This window comes from Siphateles boraxobius, unplaced genomic scaffold (assembly GCF_051911475.1).
Source record: "Siphateles boraxobius isolate OS27281-9 unplaced genomic scaffold, OSU_SipBor_1 22, whole genome shotgun sequence".
In the NCBI taxonomy this organism is placed as follows: Eukaryota; Metazoa; Chordata; class Actinopteri; order Cypriniformes; family Leuciscidae; genus Siphateles; species Siphateles boraxobius.
In genome coordinates, this window is record NW_027508833.1 from 14,853,058 (window position 1) to 14,879,220 (window position 26,163).

The window sequence follows — 26,163 nt, forward strand, 5'->3', positions numbered from 1 at the left end:
ATAAATGCTGTTCTTTTGAACTTTCTACAGTAATTCATCAAACAATCCTGAAAAACCCTGCATCACGGTTTCGACAAAAATATTAATCAACATTGATTGCCATTTTCAACATAGATAGTAATAAGAAATGTTTATTGATCCCCAAATTATCAACCAGTATATATTATATAAATGGCATAAATAAAAGCAGAATGGGAAGAATGTCATAATTTCATAATAACAAATTATAAGTTATTTGAGATAAATCCTGTGGTGAGAGCAATTTGCATCTACACTTTTAAATCCAGATATGACCAAGTTGGTTATACAAGATGTTGTATTGGCCATATTAGACTGACTCATGGGCATTTATGATTTCTGAAGGATCATGTGACACTGAAGACTGGAGTAATGAGGCTGAAACTTTGATTTCAGGAGTAAATTACAATTTAAAAAGGTTCAAGTGGAAAACAGATATTTTAAATTGTAATATTTCACAATATTTTATTTTTACTGTATTTTTGATCAAATAAATAAAGCCTTGATGAGCATAATTTTTTCAACAAAAAAAAAATTCTTAAAAAAACATTTGAACAGTAGTTTGAATTAGCTGATTAATCTGTGTTTGATTACATTTGAAACTAAATTTACAGGAATGTTATCAAAGATTGAGCAGCCCTGAAATAGGTGTATAACCAGCTCTCAGTCCCAGAATAAGAGAATGAAATGTAAACCAATGCCTCATCTGAATGTGTGCTGAAGGAATACTTCATCCTTGGTGTTTAAGCTGGAGCTTGTGTTTGGATCTTCTGTGGCCAGAAGAGTTTCAGAGCAGGTCTGATCCTGCCGGATTTGGAAAGTGATGAAAAGCTGAAAAGGAGCCGAAACATCACGTTCTTTGATGCCTGTTTGACAGAATTGCAAGATTAAATCACTGGTGTGCAAGAAAGTAATCAATTTCTGGAAATGTGCTATCCTTATTGAGAAATGGTCTTTTATTTTCTTCCTTTGAGGTGCTGTAGACTTTACTTATTTTCATATCCGTGTGAGCGTTCAGAGACGATCTGAAAAGAGTCCCAGTAATACGGAAATGAAACATTCATGATGTAGTGCTCATGCTGAGCGTTTGAGGAGATTATCATCTTGGGAACGTGCCGTTATGTCCTTACATTAAATATACTAAAAGCCACTTGATTACATGCTGTTCTGTAGCAGAAAAGAGAGGAACTGACTGAACGGGAAGCGTATCATCCCACTCCGGCTGGACATCAGAGCTTCAGGCCAAGATGTCATTGTTCCTTACAAAAGTTTAATGTTTACTGTTTAGAGACCAATAACCACAAATGACCTGTTTCAAGACTACATTGGCTCCTTTCCAAAAATCTGGTGACCTTTTTTAGGGATGAAGTGTGTTTCTGCACTGAAAAATAAATTAATTCTGACTCAGTATTTTTTACTTGTTTTCCAGTACACATATCTATACATTCTTAAATTCAGATATATTTACTTGATATGAAGTCTTCATCAAAATGATCACACCCGGAGCAGTGGGTCCCCCACCTACATTTCCAAACCCGTGACCTTCGGGTTTGAAGTCCGATTCCCAGTAGGCCACGACAGTGTGGCATTAAGGCCGTGCCAAAAATACCCATAATTAATTAAATATCGAAAGTATTGCTGAACAAGTTCAGCCATCTAAATAAATGTAAAGAGTTTTACGTAATTGTTGTATGTTCTATGTATATTTGTCTGTATTAGAGTATCACTGCAACAGCTCACTATGCTTTGAAACAGAACCCAAGCCTGAAGGTCTACAAGTTTCATAAATGGCAGGTTTTTTCCAGTGTAATAACTTGTCACTTGTTTCCATGGGCTAAGAGACATACACGTTACATAAGCGTACTGCTAAGGGGTTTATTTTAAGTTTCTAAACAGTCAACAGTAGTTAAAAACATGTTCTATGCTAATTAAGATTAGCATTGGTTGCATTATATAATTGTCACCAGATGAAGCTGTCCTTTTAGAAGTTCATGTCAAACTTGAATGAAAATGCGTATGAATGTGCAGTGTTGGGAGAGGTATTTTGACACTAGTTTGTCAAGCTAAAAGATACTAATACATAAAGATACATGATGGCGCAGTGGATAAGACGCATGCCTTTGGTGTGAGAGACCCGGGTTCGAATCCACTTTGAGACGCCCCTAGTTGCTCCAGAGGTGTCAGCTAAATGAATAAATGTAAATGTAATGTATATATAAATGTATACATATATTTTAGTTTATTTACTTTTAATATGTCATTTTTATTTCATTTATTCCATCAAAAAATTATAATTATAAATAAATTATAAATGATTTTCAAATTTTGTAATACATTTTATTAAATTTTTTCTTTCCTCATACATTTTTCATCAATTTTCATTTAGTCAATTTAAATGGCTTGTTAGATGATTTAACATGAATTTAAGATAGTTTTTATTTGTTTGTTTGTTTATTGCAGCAATATAATATTAGGCTAATCCAAACACAGAAGTTACTCCACAAAAGTCTGACTACACTCCATCTGCATCTGCCTATTAAATAAATTTGCTTTTGGAATCTCCGAGCCAGTTGAGCACACTGTTTGGAGTGCGTTAAGCGTCGCTGTGAAAGTGGATCAGATGGCATGAGAAGGAAACAGCAGAGATTGATGCAGTGACCTTATGTTTATCTGGCCCTGCACTGCCTCCATTGAGAAGGAGCTGGATAGGAAATCAATCTGAGTTCAGGCTGAAATGAGTTCCTCTACTTCATGCTGTTCCCCAGGGGCTTACCTATGAAATCACAAATCCAGCATGGCACTAAAGCCGAACTTCGGGGAAAAAAAACATTTCTTCTTTATTTACAGTATTCTATCTCTCTCTCTCATCCTGGTTCAGCAGGTGTTTTTAAATCTTTAATTAATAGACACAATCTGGTAGACTTGTGGAGGGATGCTTATCCTCATGTTAAACAATAAACTTGTTTAAAAATTAATTCAAATATTGTCTCTGCTGCAAGACTGGATCGTTTTTATGTTGAAGAGTGTAGCAAAGGAAGATTTTTTGGTAGTTGTATCTCACCAACATCTATGTCAGATCATCATTTTATTTCTATGTTTATGTCTGTTCAGTCGTCTAAACCCTATTAGGCACACTGGCACTTTAATAGCAGATTGCTGCAAGATCACATCTTTGTGCACTCTTTTGACCTTCTGTGGAGATCTTCGAGGGAAGAGAGATATAGTTATACATCTTTAAGTCAGTGGTGGGATTTGGGCAAGGTGCAGATAAAGAACTTTTGCCAACAATACACTGCACAAAATACAGAAAAAATGAAAATGAAGATATTGGAACAAGAAATTCTTCAGCAAAGCTACAATAACAAAGGAGACAGATTATCGTCAGCTGACATCATTTAAGAGAATAAAAGCCTTTTGAAGGATTTAATGGAAGAATAGGAGAAGGAAACAGGAGAACAAGATATATAAAGCACAACGAAATGGATGCTCCCACTGCCTTCTTTTTTGGACTAGAGAAAAAGCCAAAAGAGCAGAAATCTTTTCATCAACTGAAACTTTCTAATGGCAGTGAAACTACTGACCAGCGAGAAATTATAGCTTCTGCTATATCTTTTTATGAGAACCTCTATCAGTCAGAACACTGTGAGGAAGCAGCAGCTGAAGAACTTCTTCTAGATCTTCCACAGTTGACAGAGGAGGAGGAGCTGGAGGGATTCCTGACGTTCTCTGAGCTCTCTAGTGCTGTGCAGGAGCTGAACAGCGGCAGATCACCTGGGTTGGATGGTCTGTCTGCAGAGTTCTACAAAGGTTTTTGGAATGTGCTTGGACAAGATTTGTATCATGTTTTTCTGGAGTCTTTTAACCAAGGTATTCTACCCTTGAGCTGCCGAAGAGTGGTGCTGATATTAATACCCAAAAAAGGGGATCTTGGATACTTGAAGAATTGGTCTCCTGTCTCATTACTGTGTACTGACTATAAAATACTGTCAAAAGCTATAACCAATAGGTTGAAGAAATGTATTGCAACTATAATTCATGAGGATCAGTCATATTGTATCCCAAAAAGAACAATTTTTGACAACATATTTTTGCTAAGAGACATCATTACAGTTGCAAAAAAACATCAAGTTGATATTGGACTCTAATCTCTCGTTCAAGAAAAAGCTTTTGACAGAGTGTACCATTTATACTTACTAAAGACTTTGAAAGCATTTGGATTCGGTCCAAATTTTGTCTCCTGTGTTAAATTATTATATAATGAAACATCTAGTATGCTGAGAATTAATGGTTGACTGACTAGACCTTTTGCAGTAACCAGAGGCATTTGGCAAGGATGCCCTCTTTCCGGACTTTTGTACTCCATATCTATTGAACCTTTTCTATCATCTTTAAGGAAGCGACTGCATGGACTTGTTGTTCCTAGGTTTCCAGAAATTCCACCTGTAAAACTCACAGCATATGCAGATGATATAACTGTATGAATTAGAAATACTGATGATATTTCTGCTTTGATTTCTTGTTTGGAAATCTTTCAAAAGGCAACATCTGCTAAAATTAATTGGGATAAGTGTACATCCCTGCTACTAGGTGAGTGGCAACACTTAGACCCTCCTCAGCTTCCACAACAATGTAAATGGATTAAGGATGGTTTTAAAGTTCTTGGGGTATATTTGGGAACTGATCCGTACATGGAAAAGAATTGGGAAGGTCTGGCTGATAAAGTTACAGGGAGACTAGAAAAGTGGAGGTGGATCCTTCCAAAGTTATCCTATAGAGAAAGATGTTTAATTGTTAACACTTGGCAGCTTCAATGTTGTGGCACAGGTTTACAGTGCTGGATCCTCCTGAAGAGCTACTTGTCACAATTCAAAAAAGTTTTGTCAATTTTTTTTGGGATGGTTCATTGGCTTCCTCCTGGAGTTTTATATCGCCCAGTGATTTAAGGAGGACAAGGACTCATCAATTTACAAGCAAGAATTAAAACAATGAGGGTGTACTCACACTAGCCAGTTTGAACCGTGCCCGAGTGCGTTTGACCACCAAAGCGCGGTTCGTTTGACTAGTGTGAGTGCTCCGAACCGTGCCCGGGCGCGGCTCGATTAGCCGGCCCTGGCCCGCTTGGAAGAGGTGGGCCAGAGCACGGTTCAGTTGGACTCGGGCGCGGTTCGCATGCAGTGTGAGCGCTAACCGTGCTGGAGCACGGAACAGGACGCGTGATGTACGGGAACTGTAGTCCGTAATCAAAGCTGCAAAGTCCTTGCTGCACTTCAGCTGGTACCTTGCAAACCTCCTCATACGAGCAGCACGATTACGTGAAAATTTTCGCGCCACTAAGGCGACACATCTGTTTAACAACAGGCTGTGAGAGGGCTGTGGACCACCGTGGACCAAACGACACAAAATTATCCAAAAAGAAAACAGAGCGATGGACTCCATTGTGTTCAGAGAGCGCCGCTCTTCTTGTTTATCCCGAAACCGTCGCACCATAATGACATAAGCGTGCTCCGGCACGAATGCTGAAACCCTATGTGAGTGCAGGCCAGAGGGGGAGTGGGGAGGGGGGACAATCGTACTCGGGCCCGGTTCATGGCAACCGTGCCTAGTGTGAGTACACCCTGAGACTTCAAACATTACATAAATTGTTATACTCTTCATATAAGATACCCTGGGTTGCATATAGCTTGTCTATTCTACAAGATATGGGAGGAATCGGAATAGATAAGCAGTTGTTCTTAATTGAAAAATCGTTTGTCTCGAGAGTAAGTTGTTCTCTTTTAAAATTGTATGTGTTTTCAAAGCTTGGCAATTGTTAAAGAATTTGAGAAAGGAGAGTGAACATTATGGTGTTTTAGAACCATTATTCTTTAATTCTCTTTTTAAAACAAGCTCATCGATTTCAAGTACAGTAGTTTTTAAAGACTGGAATAGCTACTGTACAGGGGCGGTTCTAGAGGCGGGGCCACAGGGGCCCTGGCCCCTGCTGAAATCTGATTGGCCCCTGATTGGCCCCCATTTCTAGGAGTGGAGGGAAAGTCGATTCTTAGATGCATCGCGATGCGGACGTGGACGATTCTGAATCGATTCACAAATGTCAAAGATCGATTTTCTAAAAAAAAGATATATATTTTTCCTAATAACGTAATATTGACGGAATGCAAAAGGCGGAACTCTAAAGCAGACGTGCAGTGCGCGGACAGTCTGTGGCGTGCACATAACAGAGTCACGCTCATAGACGCATGATGACTGAGCGCCAAATTCGAACGGCACCCTCTTCGTTAAAAGCTACAACGTATGGAAAATTGACAATTTCATTGTTACCTATTTAGTATTTTTTTAATGAAAGCTGCTTTCTGTATTGTTTAGTTTTCACATCAATATGCTGTAAATCGATCTGTTAATACTGCCCTGCAATATGTGCAATGCAAGTCACAAAAAGGTGCATGCGCTCTCTGCAGATGTTCATTCACTTTTTTTGTATAAGCTGTTTTTTGATTGTGGTATACAGCAAACATTTCAAGTCATAACTCTTTATTATATAGTTGTGTATAAGAGCAGCTTTGTATGTTAGCAGCTAAGTCCACAAGCATTATGTTTGTATGAGATCTGCTGGTACATAATTCTATATTTTTGAATGAAAACTGTTTGTGAATTTGCTACAGCAAAATGTTTATTTTTGTCTGAAGGATTATATTGCTCATTGGAAATAACAAGAGGATGTCGGTTAGAAGTCTATTATGCTAGAGATTCAGAATATGCTGAAGTTTGTATTAATGTACTACAAGTACGCTGCTAGAACAGGCACACATTTATTTTCCTTTTGGTTCTTTGCAATGTTGCGGCATATGCTGGCAAATGTAACCTTGCAGTTCACTTGCCAAATCACTTCCATTTGTTTTATTAATAAAAATTATTATAGTTAGTATTGGAAGTAAGTTAATTATGGGTCATCATAAATACTTGCTTTCAAAGTACCAAGTAGTAAAAAAAAATATATATATATATATATTTTTAATAATCGATAATCGTTACCCTCTGAACCGTAATCGAATCGAATCGTGAGGTGCCTAGAGATTCCCACCCATCAATCGTTGACGAGAAGAGCAACCGGAGAATTCTTCACAACGATCATGCAATTCCACCCCCAAACAATTAACAATAATTTACTGTTTATAAGCGACGACATGATTATGAAACTTAAAAGGCGGAATTCAGAAAGAAGTGCATTGTGTCATTTATGCACAGTATAAATAAATGAAAAAAATCATTAAGAACTTTACTGGCTCATAATTTTTTATTAGAACGTTTGAAAAAGGAATGACTGCCGAAATGTATTTGCACCGTACTGAATAAATTATGTTGTGTGCTTGAATGTACCCTGTATTTGGCCCCTGAATGTAACATGTGGCCCCTCAATGGCCCCTGTTACAGAAAAATCCTAGAACCGCCACTGCTACTGTAGTAGATTTAATGGACTCTACAAAAGGTCTATGGCATACGACTAGATCAATAGCTGAAAAAGTTGGTCTTAGATCAGAAAGATATGTTGAAGGGTTAATTGAGGATCTTAAAAAATCTTTTCCTCAATTTTTTTGACCTTTTTAAAAAAAAAAATTTAAAATGGTGAAAAGTGTGTGACTTTTCCAGATCTTATAGTAGAAATACATTATGAATTGGATGACGATTTAAATAATACTTTGCTATTAAAGAGATTTAAGAATGTTTTTTTTCAAAATGTGCAAAAAAAGATGTTGTATGGAATGTGTGTGAAATCTTTGTTTTATGCTCAATTGAAAAGACGTACTGATACTAAATGGAGAGAATATTTATCTATCTCTTCCGAGATAACTCCATCATGGAGGTCTTTGTATAAACCCCCTATTCCTAAGAGATCTGGAGATCTCCAGTGGAGAATACTCCATTGTGCTGTGGCAACAAATAGTTTTGTGTCAAAATGTAATGCAATGGTTTCATCTACATGTCTGTTTTGTAATGTTCTTGATACGACTTTTCGATTTTTTTTCTGATTGTTTTAGATTAACTCCCTTGTTTGAACTGTTGCATAAAATATTCACTGAACTTGGGTTTATGTTTATAAAAAATCTGTTTATTATGGGTTTGAAGTACAAGAAAGAATGGAAAGCACAATGCACTCTTGGGAACTTTCTATTAGGGCAGGTAAAGTTGGCAATTCTAAAATCCCACACATGTAAAAATTAGGGGGAAAATATTGATTTGGTTGGAATCTTTAAATCATTAGTAAAGTACCGGGTTGCGGTAGAATATGCCTATTGTAAATTAACAAATAATATGGATTTTTTTGATGCAAGGTGGAGTGTGAAAAATGCTCTTGTGGTGAGAAATGTGTTTGGAGAGTTATGGTTTAATTGGTTTATTTTTTTCTTGTCTTTCTGTGTGGTGCAAATATTGTTAAACTTTATATATACTAATGTTTAAATTAGCTGTTTGATTAAAAGAGTTTTAATAGTCAAAAATGAAAAGTGTTTTATTGCTATTAACGCTTGATAATTTTTAAAGAGCCTCTGGGTGTTGGATAAGATACCGTATCTGAACACAATCAAAACAATTATGTTTTTTTTAAGAATATTGGCTTCTGTTTCGCAAAGCTAATTCTTCTTTTATAAGCATGTTTGTTCTTTGTATGCCATAATTAACTTATTTTATCAGGTTCACATAATTCAGCATTGGTTTGAAATATGCAGTCTGGAATTAAATCAGCCTAAAAGAGCTTACCTAATGAATATCAAGACAACACATCTTTTTGTATAAATTGAGAATCTGTAAAATTATCCTACAGATCATTCCATCCATTGAGGACAGTCCCATGAAGTGCTTGGGAAAGTGGTTCAACGCATCACTGAAAGATGGTGGCAATGTTGCAAACGTTGTGAAGCAAACCGAAGAATGGTTGAAGAAGATCGACACTTCCGGACTCCCCAGAAAATTTAAAACCTGGCTGTACCAGCATGGCCTTCTGCCCAGGCTTATTTGGCTCCTCACAGTCTATGAGTTCCCCATAACAGTTGTAGAAGGTATCGAGAGGAAAACCAACAAGCACCTGCAGAGATGGTTGGGGATCCCCCCCAAGCTTCTCTTCAGTGGGCCTCTTCGTCGTTCAGGACAGCTGCAGCTCCCTCTATTATCTGTCATGTAGGAGTTCAAGGTGACAAAATGCAGAGTTGCGCTAAGTCTGAGAGATTCCAAAGATGTCTGGGTTAAGTAAGCAGGCTTTATAACAAGATCAGGCCGCAAATGGGCAGTCAGCTCAGCCATTGAACAGGCAGAAAGCTCACTAAAGTTGTGTGACATTATTGGCAATCCCTGCATAGGACGCCAAGGCCTGGGGTCGACACACTTCCAACAGTTTGGGAATGCAAGCACAAAGATTTGGCGAGCCATGGTCCAGTCAGAAATCCGAGCTCAAGAGGAACAGAGGCATTTGTCCAGAGCAGTGGAACAAGCATCCCAGGGAGCGTGGACAAAATGGGATCTGTCCAATTGTAAGATCACATGGGCAGAGCTGTGGAGACTGGAGCCCTACCGCATCTCTTCTTCTTTCTTCTTTCCTTTATTTATATAGCACAAGTAAACACAACAGAAGTTGACCACTGTGCTTCACATAACATAAATCCAACAAGATTTAAGAAAAAAAAAAAATATATATATATATATATCATTCAGACTGCAGAAGAAAACATAGATACATTTAAATGTAAATAAATGCACGCTCCAAAAGATACAGCTTTAGTTTGAGTTTAAACTCATATAAAGAGGATAGCGATCTCAAGGAGACAGAGAGGCTATTCCACAACCTAGGACCGACAACAACAAAAAGGACGGTCCCCTCTAGACTTTAAGCGTGAGCGTGGTTGGGACAGATTATAGTTACTCATGGACCTTAGACACCTCCCAGGCACATTAACATTTACAAGTTTGTCAAGTATGAAGGTGCAAACATCAGTATTTTCATGTCAACTCTGTAACGCACCGGCAGCCAATTAAGAGACAATAAAATCGGAGTGATATGTTCATGTTTGCGGGTCCCAGTCAGGAATCTGGCAGCAGCATTTTGGACCATTTGAAGCTTTGTAATTGAAAACTGGGGTAGTCCTACATATAAGGAATTACAATAATCCAGACGGGATAGGACGAAAGCATGTATAACTTTTTCGAGCTCTACCGAGGATAGAAAATGCTTTACTCTAGATAATAGCTTCAAGTGAAAGAAACTTGATTTAACCACTGTGTTTGTGTTTCTCTAGCTTTAGGGAGGAATCCAAAACCACTCCCTGACTCCTGACCGTAGGTTTAATATCACAGTACAAGTCTGCAGTATTAAAAGTATTTTTTTTTCTCCTAAAGAGGGGCCAAACACAATAGCCTCTGTTTTACTTGCGTTTAAATGTAAAAAATTGAAGGACATCCAAGATTTAATGTCGTTTAGGCACGCAGATAGGGTTTCAAGGCCCTTTGTGTCAGTGCGCTTAAAAGGCAGATAGATTTGAGTATCATCTGCGTATAAGTGGAAGGACACTCCGTGTTTCCTAAAAATTGATCCCAACGGCAGCATATACAATGAAAATAAAGTAGGAGCCAGAATAGAGCCTTGTGGAACACCATAGGAAAGAGGAGCTATGGACGAAACAGAATCTCCAATACCAACTGAGAAAGTTCTGTTTGTAAGGTAGGACTTAAACCAGCTAAGAGCATTTCCTCGGATGCCCACAGACTTTTCAAGGCGTGATAGTAAAATTCTGTGGTCAAGAGTGTCAAATGCTGCCCTCAGATCCAAAAGAATTAAAATGACGGAGTCCCCAGAATCAAGAGACGACAAAATATAATTTAAAACTCTAAACTCCTAAAACCAGACTGAAATTCCTCTATGATACTATTCTCATCAAGGAAACTCTGTAGTTGCAATAGCACTGTTTTCTCAAGGATCTTATATATAAAAGATAAATTTGACAAATCAGTAATGTCAGCGTTTGGCTTTTTTACTATGGGTTTCACCAAGGCATGTTTGCAAAGCGCAGGGAAAAAACCTGAGAGAAGGCATCTGTTTATAATAGGCAAAATACAATACCCCACATTATAAAAAATCTGTTTTAAAAACCATGTAGGAACAGCATCCAGAAATGAAACAGTAGGCTTCAACTTAGTAACTATATCTGTTAGACCAGCCATGGTAATTGGGTCAAAAGAATTTAAAAACCTAATGGCAGAAGGAATGTCTACACGGTCAGTAGTCGATAAAATTATGGATTGTCTAATGTTGCCAATTTCTCAACAAAGATATTGCGAAAATTCTCACATGTAGAAGCAGTTACAGTAGGAAGGTTGTTACTTACAGGATTAAAAACAGAGTTTAGGACCTTAAACAAAATCTTTGGATTATTTGAATTTTTAGTTAATATATTTGAAAAATATTGAGACTTAGCTGTTTTAACAGCTTTTCGGTATACCTTTAAGGAATCCCGCAAAATTTCATAGGACACCTGCAGCCTGTAGATCTGAAATGGAGACACCGTGGGATAAAACTAAATTGAGCGTATGGCCATGTACGTGGGTTGGCTGATTTACCCATTGTACAAAATCTCATGCTTCAATAAGACTTAAAAAATCCTTTGCAAGTGCTGAGGCGTTAGAGCATACGTCAGCATTAAAGTCACCAACAATTAAAAGTCTATCATATTTTGGAGTAATACCCCCTAAAAAATCTGAGAACTCATTTAAAAAATCTTTGTTTGTTTCCAGAGGACGGTAGACTACAGCAATTACTAATGAGTTTGCCTGATCTAATGATAAGAGTTGTACCTCAAAAGACGAATAAAAATAAGTTTCTAGTAACCTACAATAGAAACTGTTTTTATAGACAGTTGCCAGTCCTCCACCCCGGCCGGAACCACGGGGAGTATTAAAAAATTTGTAGTTGGGAGGAGTGAGTTCCGAGAAAGAGCTATTATCACCAACAGGAAGCCAGGTCTCCTTCACAAATAAAAAGTCAAAGTTGCCGGCGGTTATAATGTCATTAAAAATAAATGTCTTATTTCCCAACGATCTGGAATTTGCTAAAACCCTCCTAATGGATACAGAGTCACTGACCGGCTGTGCTGCTTGATGAGGTACCCGTTCCAAAGAGTGAAGGTGCCGCTGATCCACTCCACCACGCTGCAAAAAGTGACGAGTCCCCAGCCAAATGACAAATCCATTGATAGGGCGTCTCCCACGAGCGATATAAAATCCATGATCCCTTTCAAGGACACTAGCATTCCGATAGGGCCAACCAACCAGTCCCGACGCTAATTTCAACTTCAGTCTAACGGCCGCACCACCCCGCTTTCCTCTCCTCCTGCGGCGCTTCCTCCAGGGAAGTACAGGCGGCACACAGCGTAAGAACAGAGGCAGAGTTCTCACGAAAGGTGGAGGCGGAAAGCTGGAGCACTCGGCCGACACGGCTTTGTTATAGCCGAACTCCATAGTTATTCTGATATTGAGTAACGACTGGCGGTCATAAATAAGTGATTCAGTAACATGGTAGGCCACACTTAAATTAATAAATTAATCTCCTTCTTGCTGCACTCCGTGTACGACACCCTTCCTTCACCATCTCACTTGCACACATGAGGGTTGAGGGACAACCCGTACTGCAAGCTCTGTGGTCAAAAGGGGACATTGGCACACATACTGTCAGAGTGCAAAACATCTTTAACCAAAGGTCGATATAGGTGGTGCCACGACAAGGTCCTCCTGTCCCTCACTGACACACTTTAGCGAGAGAGGTGCAAGAAGAGGCTAGGCCGCACAGACGAGAGAAAAAGTATCGCCTTCATTAAGGAGGGAGCCAGATCCTTCACAGCCAGGGCATCAGCAAAATCCAATCTGCTGCAAGCCACAAGCTTTTGGGAAATGAGAGTCGACGTCGGAAGGAAGCTGCAGTTTCCGGAAGTGGTCCACACAGCCTTTTGCCCAGACATCATCCTGTGGTCAGCCAAAGACCATAAAATCATTCTAATCGAGCTTACCGTGCCATCCATGGGAGGAGGGCTGTGAGGGGGCTCATGAGCAGAAGGCTTTGAAATATCAGCCTTTAATCCATGAGTGCAAACACAAGGGATGGCAGGCGTGGCTGTTCCCTGTGGAAGTAGGGTGCAGAGGCTTTCCTGTCAAATCAGCATGGCGACAATTGTCAGCTTTAGGCATGCACGAGAAGAGCAAAAAGAAAGCTACTCGTAGGATGGGAGAGGAGGCTGAACGAGCTTGTTGCTGGATATGGAGTAAGAGAGAGGAAGACAGCTGGAAGTCAGGAGCAGATGGGCAGTAATTTGGCCACCACTGCCGACTCACCAACTGGAGAGTGTTATGGTTAAAGCAGCACCAAAGCACTTTTCCTCTTTGGTCCCCCTACAGGTTGGAAGCGGAATTGTCCTTAAACGCTGTCATAAATGTGACCCGTCACAGAAACCAGGGACACAAGTCGGCAGCACAACTTTCGAGCAAAATGAGAAAGAAGAGTTTTTTTTCAAAATTGGTGATTTTCAATTTTTTGGAGAATCTGTTAATTGAAATCACGAAGAAGCCTCTCCATGTTTGAGATAGCAGTATTGGTATATTTAAAAGCTTACATTTTGAGGTTGAAATCGGCTTGTTTTCGGAGATTCTAGCATGCAGTAGGGGCGTGGCGTGTCATTGTCTGTGTGTATTTCCATACTGAATAACCCGGCGCTTTTGCCCCCGCCCTCCAAGTCAACCACATGGCTACTTATTATGCTGTGCTCTGGCCAGCTCTCTCTGATATCAAAATTCAATGAAGATGGATGCCGCAAAGATTGTCGCAGACGAGATGAACCGTCTGGCAGTTACACCGAAAATGTTTTCGCCGCACTTCGTGGGCTCGGGAAACTGAACCGGAGGTATGGGCGCAGCGCGCTCGCCCTCAGTGCTTCAATACGGCGGCTCGGCTCGCTGACAGCGGTGGCTGGCTGTTTCATATGTGACGGAGAATCGAAATAGAGGATGCAGTTAAGACCTTTGCTGCTGCGATGAAGGCCTGCCGTGCGTGTTTCTGAAATGTAAGTTAAGCTTCATTTGCTCTTTAGTCGTTATTTAAGATGCTGAACCTGCTGATGATATAATGTGCTTGCGGACATTTCATTTGTGTGTGTATACGCACATAAGAAAGTGGTGTAAAGAGATTTGCAACAGTAATTTGAGGAGGTGAAATGTGATTATTTGGAAAATTGCAGAAATGACTGCTTAAAGAAAAATGCCAGCAGGCATTTGCCTCCTACATAAACTTTAATATTGTTGACATTTTGGGCACACGAGCGTTGCGTACTATTTGCGCTATATGTAGGCCTATGGCTTATTGGTCTTTGTTTGTTGTTGTTGGTTTTGCGTTATATGTATATGGCATATTGGTCTTTGTGTGTTGTTGCTGGTTTTGCGTTATACTGTATGTATATGGCATATTGGCCTTTGTGTGTTGTTGCTGGTTTTGCGTTATATGCAGGCTATATGGCATATTGGTCTTTGTGTGTTGTTGCTGGTTTTGCGTTATATGTATATGGCATATTGGTCTTTATGTGTTGTTGCTGGTTTCGCGTTATATGCAGGCTATATGGCATTATTGGTCTTTGTGTGTTGTTGCTGGTACGTTGCAAATAGAGGGGCAGCACAATTGTTTTTCGCCTAGTGCGGCAGAAGTGCACTCATTCGAAGTGTAAAAAAAGCTGTAAAGCACATGGAGGAGCTTTACAGGGGGTATGGCTTATCTAAATGAGATGTAAATGAGCCCTATTGTCACCCCCAGCAGCAGAGACAGGTGAGAACTGCACAATCTTTAGCTCGTTTTCTCCTCTTTGAGCTTTTTTAAGTGCCTACTTTAAAATGGCCACAACTTCTCCAAATATTATCAGATTTCCACATGTTACACATCGTTGGAAAGCTTGGATATTACACTCTCAGAATCTATGAATAACTCAAAATGCCCCAGAACCGACTTGTGTCCCTAGTTTCCGTGACTGGTCACAAATAATTTAGCCTACCGCCGCACACACACTATTTGTTTATCCAGCACCGGCTTTGGAAATAGCGATGTCCACAGACAAGGAAGAGTATGTTGTATGATTTTATGAAAGAATGATGTATTGTGACATCAGAAACAAAGAAAAACAAAATAATGACATTGTTTGCATCTTGTAGCCTCCTTCAAATCTCGCCAACGAGTGTAAGCCGATCCAATGTTCACTCTAGTTCGAGCTCTTTCTCTATCATGTTCCCGTTTTCTTTTCTTCGCCTCCTCCGACATCAGTCCGTTCCTTTTATTTGTAGACTCCGTCATGATGACAATTCAAAAGCTAACTGGCTGCTAGGTATCTTCCATGTATATGTAGCCTACTTGCCGAGTACGCTCCACCCAGAGCCTTGCTCCACCTATCGGCTATTGTAACGCTTGCTGTAAAGCAAGTCAAATTTGTCTTATGTTTCATTCGAACTACTGATCCGCTACCCGATCTGGCAAACTTGCATATATGCCTGGACTACTTTGCAGTAGACACATTGCACCTTGTTGTCCTTTTTAAGTTTGTAAGTTTGACATCTTTACTCTCCGTCATTGCGCCAACTAAATTCAAAATGTATCACGCGCTATGGTGTGATCCCTGCGCGTATAGTGCGCGTCATAGGAATTTAACGAGGATTCGAGGCAGAGTTTTTGCCTCGAGGAATTTTTGTAATCGAGTTAATCAAGTAATTTGATGAATCGTTTCAGCCCTAGTTGTTTTAATGATGGTCTCTCAGGTCTCAGGTGTTCTCCAGCGTTGTCTCAGTAGATTGGCTCACAGCAGGACATCTGTCTCAGTCTTTCATCTCACAGCACTCAGCACACAGAGAGCTGGTGAACTTTGTAGCTCTGTTGATCTCCCTCTGATTTTGATTGTCAGCTTTACTGAGGAAAAATTTGATTCATTTGTTGCTATAGGAGAGGAAGAATTTTGCAAACTCATTAATTCATCTAAATCTACAAAATGTATGTTAGACCCTATACCGACTAAGCTACTGAAAGAGATGCTTCCAGATGTCATAGATCCTCTTCTTTACTCTTTGGGGTCGCCGATCACGCCGGCGTGATCAAGTTACATGACCAGTTTAAGACGTTGAAGCATAAAAACAAAGTCACGTTGAGCGCTGCCGTCCACTTCTGTCGAAAGTGCTGGCTTGAAATTCTATGTTACTTTTTGTTTTGTGTTGATAGACCAAGTAAAAACGGAGATATGATAATTTAAACTTTATATAAACAAATATTGACGCGTTCGTAAAAGAACGCCAGATGTGATGCGACAGGCGTTGCATTTATTCAAATAACTTTGTTGGTTTTTGTCATAAAACAAAACGGAGAAAAATGTGTGAATCTGCTGACTCTGCTCTTCAGGCTGCACGTTTTAGGGAATGGAGGAGGAGCCAACTGAGCAAAGAAGCGAAATTGAAAGGCAGAGGATTTACGGAGTAGACAAAGAGAGACATATATACGGTTATATATATCATGTATAGAGAGATATTATTGCTTGTTTTTGGAAGAGTTTGAGTAGATTTTTAGAGTAGTTTAGGAGTACTGTAGATAGTTTAGGTAGTTTAGGAGTAGTTTAGGTAGTTTAGGAGTAGATTTAGATAAACTGTTTTGAGGAGTGGCACAGATAAAAAATAAAATTAAATAAAAAACACCTGATATTTGTTGTAAATACTTGTATGTATAGTTTGATTTTGTGTTATTTATATATAAAAGGATTACAATGTAAAAGATTATTATTGTATACACAAAGACATGGTGGAATCCGTCTTGTCCCATAGATGGTCTGCTTGCTTTAACCTCGCGCATGAGCAGATCCGTTTACTCGCTAGAGAAGCATTCAGTTTTTCCTCTTGTAAAATTCCGTCATCTAAATAGCGAATCCGCCATGGTGCGAGCACAACTGGCTTTTAAAAGGAATGAGAGATGAGACTCTGATTGGTTTATTTCACGTTATGCCCAAAACACACCCATTACCAAGAGAATAGGGACAACCTTTTTAGACCATGCGCCGGGTGTGGCGACCATTTTTCCTGTCTTTAAACTAGCAAAAGTGGATTTGGACATGCCCTAAGTGCACGTGTGCCGTGTGATTTAGTCTGTGCGCTTTGATCGTTAAAAAAGGGCCCTATGACTAAAACTAAATCAAAATTTGCTGTCAATATTAACATTGGCAGCCACCTGTATTGAATCTGAGAGCCACTGCATCACAATTATTTACGTAAGTAAATAATTTCATAATGCTTTGTCTGTAAATGACATTTTTTCCCAACATATATGTGCAAAAAATGTATTAACATTATAAGTAAACCTCAAGAAACATTTTAGAATAACAAAAACATCTGGATGCCCAAATTAATTACGCATATAAATGTCATATATTATGTTATTTATTATTTATTATTATTATGAGAAAAAAATCATTATAGTATTTTCATAACAATTAAAAACATTTCATACCCATATTTTTTCTTTCTTTCTGCATTTCTTTCTGCATTTCTTTCAGTATTTCTGCATTTCCATTTATTTATTAATTTGTGCATTTATTTATTTTAGGAGTGAATGTGCACCAAAAATAGATGTAAAATATAATTGCTTATTCTTTTTCTTTTTGATGGTTGGGTCAAATATGACATTTTTTTTGACAGTTTCTGTGACATTCATCCAGCAGGCAATCGTTTAAGATTCAGACCAGGGTTTCAAAATTGCAGGTAAAAAGACATTGATTTTGTTTTGTACATTTGCAGGATAGAAGTTCTAGAATTAAGTCATGAAAGCTAGAAGATGAGCCCTGCTTTTTAAGATTTATTACAATACTTTAATTAAAATAATACATGGACGTTTAAATAGTACCTTCATTAAATTTAATGCAAGTTTTTTTATAGGCTGTGCTTGCAGCTCTGAGAAGTTTTTTTTCGTTCCTTACTGCACAGTAATTTCTCTTCTTAGTTCTTTTTAGCAGCTGAACGCCTACATCCTACCAGAAATGTCAGCTTTCTCACCCAAACAAAACGATGCTCTAGGTGAAAATGAATGAGTTGATGTTTTTTTTTTGTGTGCTGAAGGATTAACTTTCATTGTTCAGTTAATGTGTCATGGATGTTAACAAGACGGATTACAGCAAAACCAATTCAATGCACTTTTAAATAGTCATAAAGAAAGAGCTTCCTGCTGCTTAGAAATGGGAAAAGGGTCATTGTTCAGCAGTGGTCACTATTCCCAGGAGGTCAAGAACAAGCGGTTAAAAGTTTTGATTTAATGACCCATTTGGGATGGATGGGTATGTATATGTATAACCTGCCAGTCTTTCCACAATTTTGTCATTTTTGAAGTGCTTTAAGTATCTTTTCTTGAGATTGTGCAGTGTGAAGTAAACCTTTTGACTAAACTCTTAAACATTTGCTTGTGCTGTAAGTTCATATATTCTTTAATCCTTTTGATCAAAAATGGAAAATGATATGTGCAAACTAAAATGGACTACATGCCCAATTGCTGCCACTTTCGAGAGAAGACCATTCTTTTTTACACACACACACACACATATATATATATATATACAGGTCCTTCTCAAAAAATTAGCATATTGTGATAAAGTTAATTATTTTCCATAATGTAATGATACAAATTAAACTTTCATATATTTTAGATTCATTGCACACCAACTGAAATATTTCAGGTCTTTTATTGTTTTAATACTGATGATTTTGGCATACAGCTCATGAAAACCCAAAATTCCTGTCTCAAAAAATTAGCATATCATGAAAAGGGTCTCTAAACAAGCTATTAACCTAATCATCTGAATCAACTAATTAACTCTAAACACCTGCAAAAGATTCCTGAGGCTTTTAAAAACTCCCAGCCTGTTTCATTACTCAAAACCGCAATCATGGGTAAGACTGCCGACCTGACTGCTGTCTAGAAGGCCATCATTGACACCCTCAAGCAAGAGGTTAAGACACAGAAAGAAATTTCTGAACAAATAGGCTGTTCCCAGAGTTCTGTATCAAGGCACCTCAGTGGGAAGTCTGTGGGAAGGAAAAAGTGTGGCAAAAAACGCTGCACAACGAGAAGAGGTGACCAGACCCTGAGGAAGATTGTGGAGAAGGACCGATTCCAGACCTTGGGGGACCTGCGGAAGCAGTGGACTGAGTCTGGAGTAGAAACATCCAGAGCCACCGTGCACAGGCGTGTGCAGGAAATGGGCTACAGGTGCCGCATTCCCCAGGTCAAGCCACTTTTGAACAAGAAACAGCGGCAGAAGCGCCTGATCTGGGCTACAGAGAAGCAGCACTGGGCTGTTGCTCAGTTTTGCATGTCATTCGGAAATCAAGGTGCCAGAGTCTGGAGGATGACTGGGGAGAAGGAAATGCCAAAATGCCTGAAGTCCAGTGTCAAGTACCCACAGTCAGTGATGGTCTGGGGTGCCATGTCAGCTGCTGGTGTTAGTGCACTGTGTTTTATCAAGGGCAGGGTCAATGCAGCTAGCTATCAGGAGATTTTGGAGCACTTCATGCTTCCATCTGCTGAAAAGCTTTATGGAGATGAAGATTTCATTTTTCAGCACGATCTGGCACCTGCTCATAGTGCCAAAACCACTGGTAAATGGTTTACTGACCATGGTATTACTGTGCTCAATTGGCCTGCCAACTCTCCTGACCTGAACCCCATAGAGAATCTGTGGGATATTGTGAAGAGACAGTTGAGAGACGCAAGACCCAACACTCTGGATGAGCTTAAGGCCGCTATCGAAGCATCCTGGGCCTCCATAACACCTCAGCAGTGCCACAGGCTGATTGTCTCCATGCCACGCCGCATTGAAGCAGTCATTTCTGCAAAAGGATTCCCGACCAAGTATTGACTATTGTGTGCATAACTGAACATAATTATTTGAAGGTTGACTTTTTTTTTTTTTGTATTAAAAACACTTCTTTTATTGGTCGGATGAAATATGCTAATTTTTTGAGACAGGAATTTTGGGTTTTCATGAGCTGTATGCCAAAATCATCAGTATTAAAACAATAAAAGACCTGAAATATTTCAGTTGGTGTGCAATGAATCTAAAATATATGAAATTTTAATTTTTATCATTACACTATGGAAAATAATGAACTTTATCACAATATGCTAATTTTTTGAGAAGGACCTGTATATACACACACACACACCCCTGACATTTCAGCAAACATTTTAGCATATCTTCTCAAGGGACAATACTATAAAAATGAAACTTGGATAGACTTTAGAGTAGTCAATGTGCTTCTTGTACAGCAGTATATATTTATAAATAATTAATATATTTTATATATTTATATTTACTGTTGGGGGGGGGGGGGGTTTGTTTGGTCTAGACTTGATCTGTTGTGAAGCAAGTATGTCCAAACCACAGCTGTTCGGACCAATCAAATTGTCAGGGTGGGCTTTATACGATGATGGACAGATGATCAACAGTGACGTAATCATCCACGTCACCAAAGAGCGCTTGGGTTGAACTCGTTTACAACAAAGAATGGCTGCCACTGGAGAATTTAGATGCGTAAATTCAGCCATCGCTTCTGTTATAGAAGATGTAGACAACACATTCATTTTAAAAGAGGAACAGAGAACCCAAAAACGCGATCAAGGCATTTGTCGATGGGAAAGATGTTTTTGCCGTCCTTCTTACGGGTTTTGACAAAAGTTGAAATTATCAGCTGGCCCCGATGGTCGCTCTGATTGGTTGTAGGACTATCCAGTTGAGTGCAGAGGCATTTTCTTTCCTGGTTCGGTTGAAACACGCCCCATAATCACAGCCCAATGGAGCAGTATCAGACTCACATTCTGTATAGAATCTGAGTATGACAACGTCAGGCTACAGCCCCCCAGTACCAACAGCACTCATGCAGCCCCAGACCATGATGCTACCACCACCATGCTTGACTGTAGGCAAGACACAATTCTCTTGGTACTCCTTACCAGGGCGTCGCCACACATGCTGGACACCATCTGAGCCAAACAAGTTTATCTTAGTCTCATCAGACCACAGGACATGGTTCCAGTAATTCATGCTCTTGGACAGGTTGCTTTCAGCAAACTGTTTGCGGGCTGTCTTGTGAGCCAGCTTCAGAAGAGGCTTCCTTCTTGGACGACGGCCATGCAAACCGACTTGTTGTAGTGTGTGGTGTATGGTCTGAGAACTGACAAGCTGACCTTCCGCTTCTGCAACCTCTAAAGCAATGCTGGCAGCACTCATGGGTCTGTTTTTTGAAGCCAGCTTCTGCACCTGATGCACAACACGAGGACTCAGCTTCTTTGATTGACCCTTGCGAGGTCTGTTCCAAGTGGAACCCATCTTGAAAACCTCTGTATGACCCTGGCCACTGTACTGTAACTCAGTTTCAGGGTGTTACCAATCTTCTTATAGCCCTAGGTCAACTTTGTGGAGAGCAACAATTCTAATTCTCAAATCCTTAGAGAGTTCTTTGCCATGAGGTGCCATGTTGAATATCCAGTGGTCAGTATCAGAAAATTGTTCTCAAAGCACAAATTTTAACTGCTCTAATACAAGATACAATAATTTGTATGGTCTTGTCAAGCAGATAAAAACATGAAAATGATTAAGGACATGAGGCTTTGCATGGTTAAACGACGTACTGCTATTATCACTTAGGATGTACTCGCTTTTGTTGCCAGCTATTTTGACAATAATCGACGCACCAGACTTCAACCACAGGAAACAACAGATCGACAAGCGGCCGTCTCTCCCCAATAATCCATCACGATTTCACTACAAACTTCTCAATGCACAAACGGGTTACGCCCTTTCCCAGGTACGACACACTTCCTTATATTCAATTTCCTTCCGAGATTAACGTTGATTGACATACTCCACGCAAACGTGAAAGTGAAAGTAAACAAACAATTATGTGACTCGTGGCACAGATTCTCTTCATTGCCACACCAGCGCCACACACAACGTGAGTCCCTCGGATATAAAAGAATAAGGACATTTTTATTCTACCGAACTACACGCAAGTGCTGAATTAATACTCACACAGGTCAGTTTATTAGACGAATTAAACTTGAGGTAACGCAGCGCTATTTCACTTGCTCTGACAGTAACACTATCACACTAAACGGCATTTGAGTGTGTTGAATGTTGTTAGTTAGGTTGTGTGTTGGCTGTATGAGACTAAGTACGTTAAGCTAGATCAACATTAGAATAACATACAGATCATATTCTAACATTTCATCATGTTCAACTAAATAACATTGATTGATGGTTTTATGTACATTTGCTCACCTGTCTAATTAAGTACAAGTCGAAGTTAGTCGCGGACGTGGAGCTCTCGGCATCTCGAAAGATGCTGATCTTTGTGTTAGTCCTCTTTTTGTCTCAAAGTCTGCTTGCCATGGTCCATAATGTTTGAACAAAACAACAACAGCGTGAGTGTCCTGCTAGGCATAACGGGCATAACCCAGTTGTCAACATCTGTCGCCATGTTTACTATGGCAGTCAAGTCAGGTCAAGTCATCCTCATTTATATAGTGCTTTTAACAATGTAGATTGTTTCAAAGCAGCTTTACAGAGATAAACATATAATTTAAGGTAACAGAGATTGGTTTGGTTTTATAGTGGTTCTTGAAAAATGTTTTTTCCAGCTAAAGTTAGTTTTGATTGATTCACTTCCGTCTAAATGATCATTTGTTATTAAATTAGGGGCCGCTAAGACGACACCGTTCTCTCTAAACAGACTTTAAACGTGAACCTGTGATAGACGCTGATGGCGTTCACATGCGCATTAAGAATTGATTCTATAGTTATGTGCGTTTCAATATATGTGTGCAGGTTTGTAATTCCTTACAAACCATGCCTAAACAAACTACTTGTCTTGTCTATAAATTTTGATGCAGAATTTTATTTTATCTTATCACTTTGGGTAGGTACGCGAACCGAAAAATTCCACAACGCTTTATCTGTAGAGTGGTATAGGGATCCTCCATAGGGAGAGGCTAGTTGGCACTTCAGCACTGCATTGTCATTCGGTCCAGGCGAAAGTCCTTCGTCAGATCTGGAAACGGCCTGGATCCGGCAGGCTGCGGGAAAACCTCGGGATAAACAAAGACACTAAAATTAGCGTAGATGCCACTCTTCTTATGATGTAACGAGTACATCATTATTTAAGGAAAGTGTTCCCAGTTCCGGCTGACCTAATCTAAGCAGCCTAATGTTGAATTATAGAAGTCTATAGAGTGTTATGTGACTGCTAGGTCAAAGAGATGTGTTTTTAGTCTAGCTTTGAACTGACAGACTGTGTCTGCTTCCCGGACAATGTTAGGAAGATTGTTCCAAAGTTTTGGTGCTAAATAGGAAAAGGATCTACCGCCAGCAGTCGATTTAGATATTCTAGGTATTATCAACTGGCCAGAACTTTGAGATCGCAATAGACGTGAAGGACTATAATGCGTTAAGAGCTCGCTCAAGTACTGGGGAGCTAAACCATTTAGTGCTTTGTAAGTAATCAGCAATATTTTAAAATTTATACGATGTTTAATAGGGAGCCAATGCAGTGTTGACAGAACCGGGCTAATATGGTCGTACTTCCTGGTTCTGGTAAGAAGTCTAGCGGCTGCGTTTTGAACTAGCTGTAGTTCCCTTCCGAGGGAACTCCCGCTGCGTCGAGAATCGACACTACGGGGAATGCCCTTAGCATGACGCGTCTGAAGCCTGAATAGAACTAGTCCAATCCTGATTGGTGCTGCGTGATGACGTCAGCCGTGACGTCGTATGTGACGGTGAGCGGAACTATAAAAAGGGCACCGCAACCCGGAAGCAGTAGCTTTCTGTCCTTCAGCAAGCGTTACATTTGAAATTGTCTGTCTTATTTGGTGTTATTTGTTCGGTAAAAACAAGGTATTTTGTGATGGAGAAGAGTGCAAAGCAGTTTACACAGTGTGCGTCCCCTTGCCCACGCTATTTAAGCGAGGGTGACACACACTCACTCTGTGTTGTTTGTTTGGGAGTGGAGCATGCGCGGGTAGCGCTCGAGGGTGCTGCCTTTGCATACTGTGAAACATTGCCCCTTAGAACGCTCCGCTCCCGCCTGAGCCTGTTCGATGAATCAGACCAGGCTCGCGCTCCCCATGGATCAGGTCCCGCGTTTGTCGAGGCATCGGGGCGCTTGCATTCATGGGGATCGCAGAGAGATCTGGTGGATAGTGTTGAGACGGCTTCGGCCCTTTCCCAACACTCATCAGCCAGTTCTCATGGTCCCGCTCACGGTTCGGGAGCCCGCCCTGCGGCTTCTCCCGACCGCAGAGATGACCCGATGTTAGAACTATCTGAATCTGAGGATTTAGATGTTATTAACATCGAGGCAGGGGAATGTGAAACTCCTTCACCACATTCGCCTGCCTTTGAGGAGTTGCTGGAGGTTGTGACTCGGGCTGTGGCCAAATTAAATATCGATTGGCCCCCTGAGAAGCAGGAAGCGACTAAAAAAAGTAAGCTCGATGAGCGCTTCCTGCAAGCCCGGACACAGCCTTCGCGCCGGAGTCTCCCGTTTTTTTCCGATCTCCACACCGAGGTGTCGAGATCGTGGAATAAGCCCTTCTCCTCTCGGCTTTCCAGCCCCGATGTACACATATATTCTTCCATCATGCGGTCGAGAGAGAGGGGCTACGGGATGATGCCACGGGTCGAAGAGAGTTTTGCGAATCATCTCTCGCCCGATGCTGCATCATCTCTCAGAGCTCCGGCGCTTCCCTCCAAGCCCTGCCGTACCACTTCGGCTTTGGTTGGGAAAGCATATATGGCGGCGGGTCGGGCTGGGTCATGCTTGCATACGATGGGTTTTTTGCAAGCATACCAGGCCGACCTCCTCAAAGAGGTGGACGACAGCGGGAAGGTCTCCTTCGACGACATTGGCGAAATGCGTCGGGCGGTTGACTTGTCTCTCCGTGCTACCAAAGAGACGGCCCGTGCCATCGGCCGCTCTATGGCAGCATTGGTAGCTACGGAGAGACACCTGTGGCTGAATCTGTCGGGTATCGGTGATAAGGACAGGGCTTTTCTCCTTGATGCCCTGATTTCGCCCACTGGCCTCTTCGGCGACGCAGTCAATAATGTCGTCGAGACGTTCCAGGAATCGAAACGACAGTCAGCTGCATTTAAACACCTTATCCCCCGCCGTCGTTCCAAATCTCATGGGTCTGCTGCCAGGGGGCAGTCCCATGAGCCAGCCGCCAGCTCCTCACACCTGCAGCAGCAGAAGGAGAGTGTTGCCTCTCGTGCCCCCCCGAAAAAGGCCTGGGGCCAGGGGCAACACTCTCACCGAAGTCCTCCAAACCGAAGGCAGATCTGAGGACTGTCATTCAGACGAGGAAGTCTTCGTCGAAGAGGTCCTGATGCATTGCGCAGGCATCTGAGGGTGGTCCCCTCCTTGATCGAGCAACAACAGCTCGCTCCTTCACGGAGCCCTCAGGAAATCGATGTGTGCTTCCCGCCGCTACGTGCGCTTCGGGACGCATCGGTTTCCAGCGAATGCAAGGTGCAGTGTCCGCCCGTAAAAATGGCGGCTCCGCGAATTGTGTTCCGTCTCACAAGGTCTGCAGTAAAATTAAATCGGTTAGTTCCTGCCAATCAAATGCTTCAGGTCACCGATATCTCTACTATAACATCAGAGGTCAGCCCCGAGAGGCTGATCCCCCTGTCAGAATATTTAGACTCCTGGAAGGGTCTTCAAAATATATCTCAGTGGGTCCTGCTCACAGTGGAAAGGGGGTACAGAATTCAGTTCGAATACCGTCCACCCAGATTCAGCGGAGTGGTTCACACGCTGGTCAAACCAGAGCAGGGTCTGGTTATGGAACAGGAAGTTCAGTCCCTCTTGGCAAAGGAGGCCATAGAACGTGTTCCTCCTCAAGATTGGGAAGCCGGGGTTCTACAGTCGGTACTTCATAGTTCCCAAGAAGGATGGGGGGTTGCGTCCTATCATAGATCTCAGGGTATTAAATCGGTCTCTGAGGAGATACAGGTTCAAAATGTTGACTATACCTCTAATTGTGAGTCAAATCAGATCCGAGGA

The 26,163-nt window shown here is 40.8% G+C and overlaps 1 protein-coding gene across 1 annotated transcript in view; it reads left to right on the plus strand.

Annotated features, from left to right (window-relative positions):
• LOC143746698 (kelch-like protein 29) overlaps positions 1-26,163 on the plus strand; it is a 444,346-nt gene that overhangs the window by 261,616 nt on the left and 156,567 nt on the right. The gene's annotated exons all lie outside the window — the stretch shown is intronic.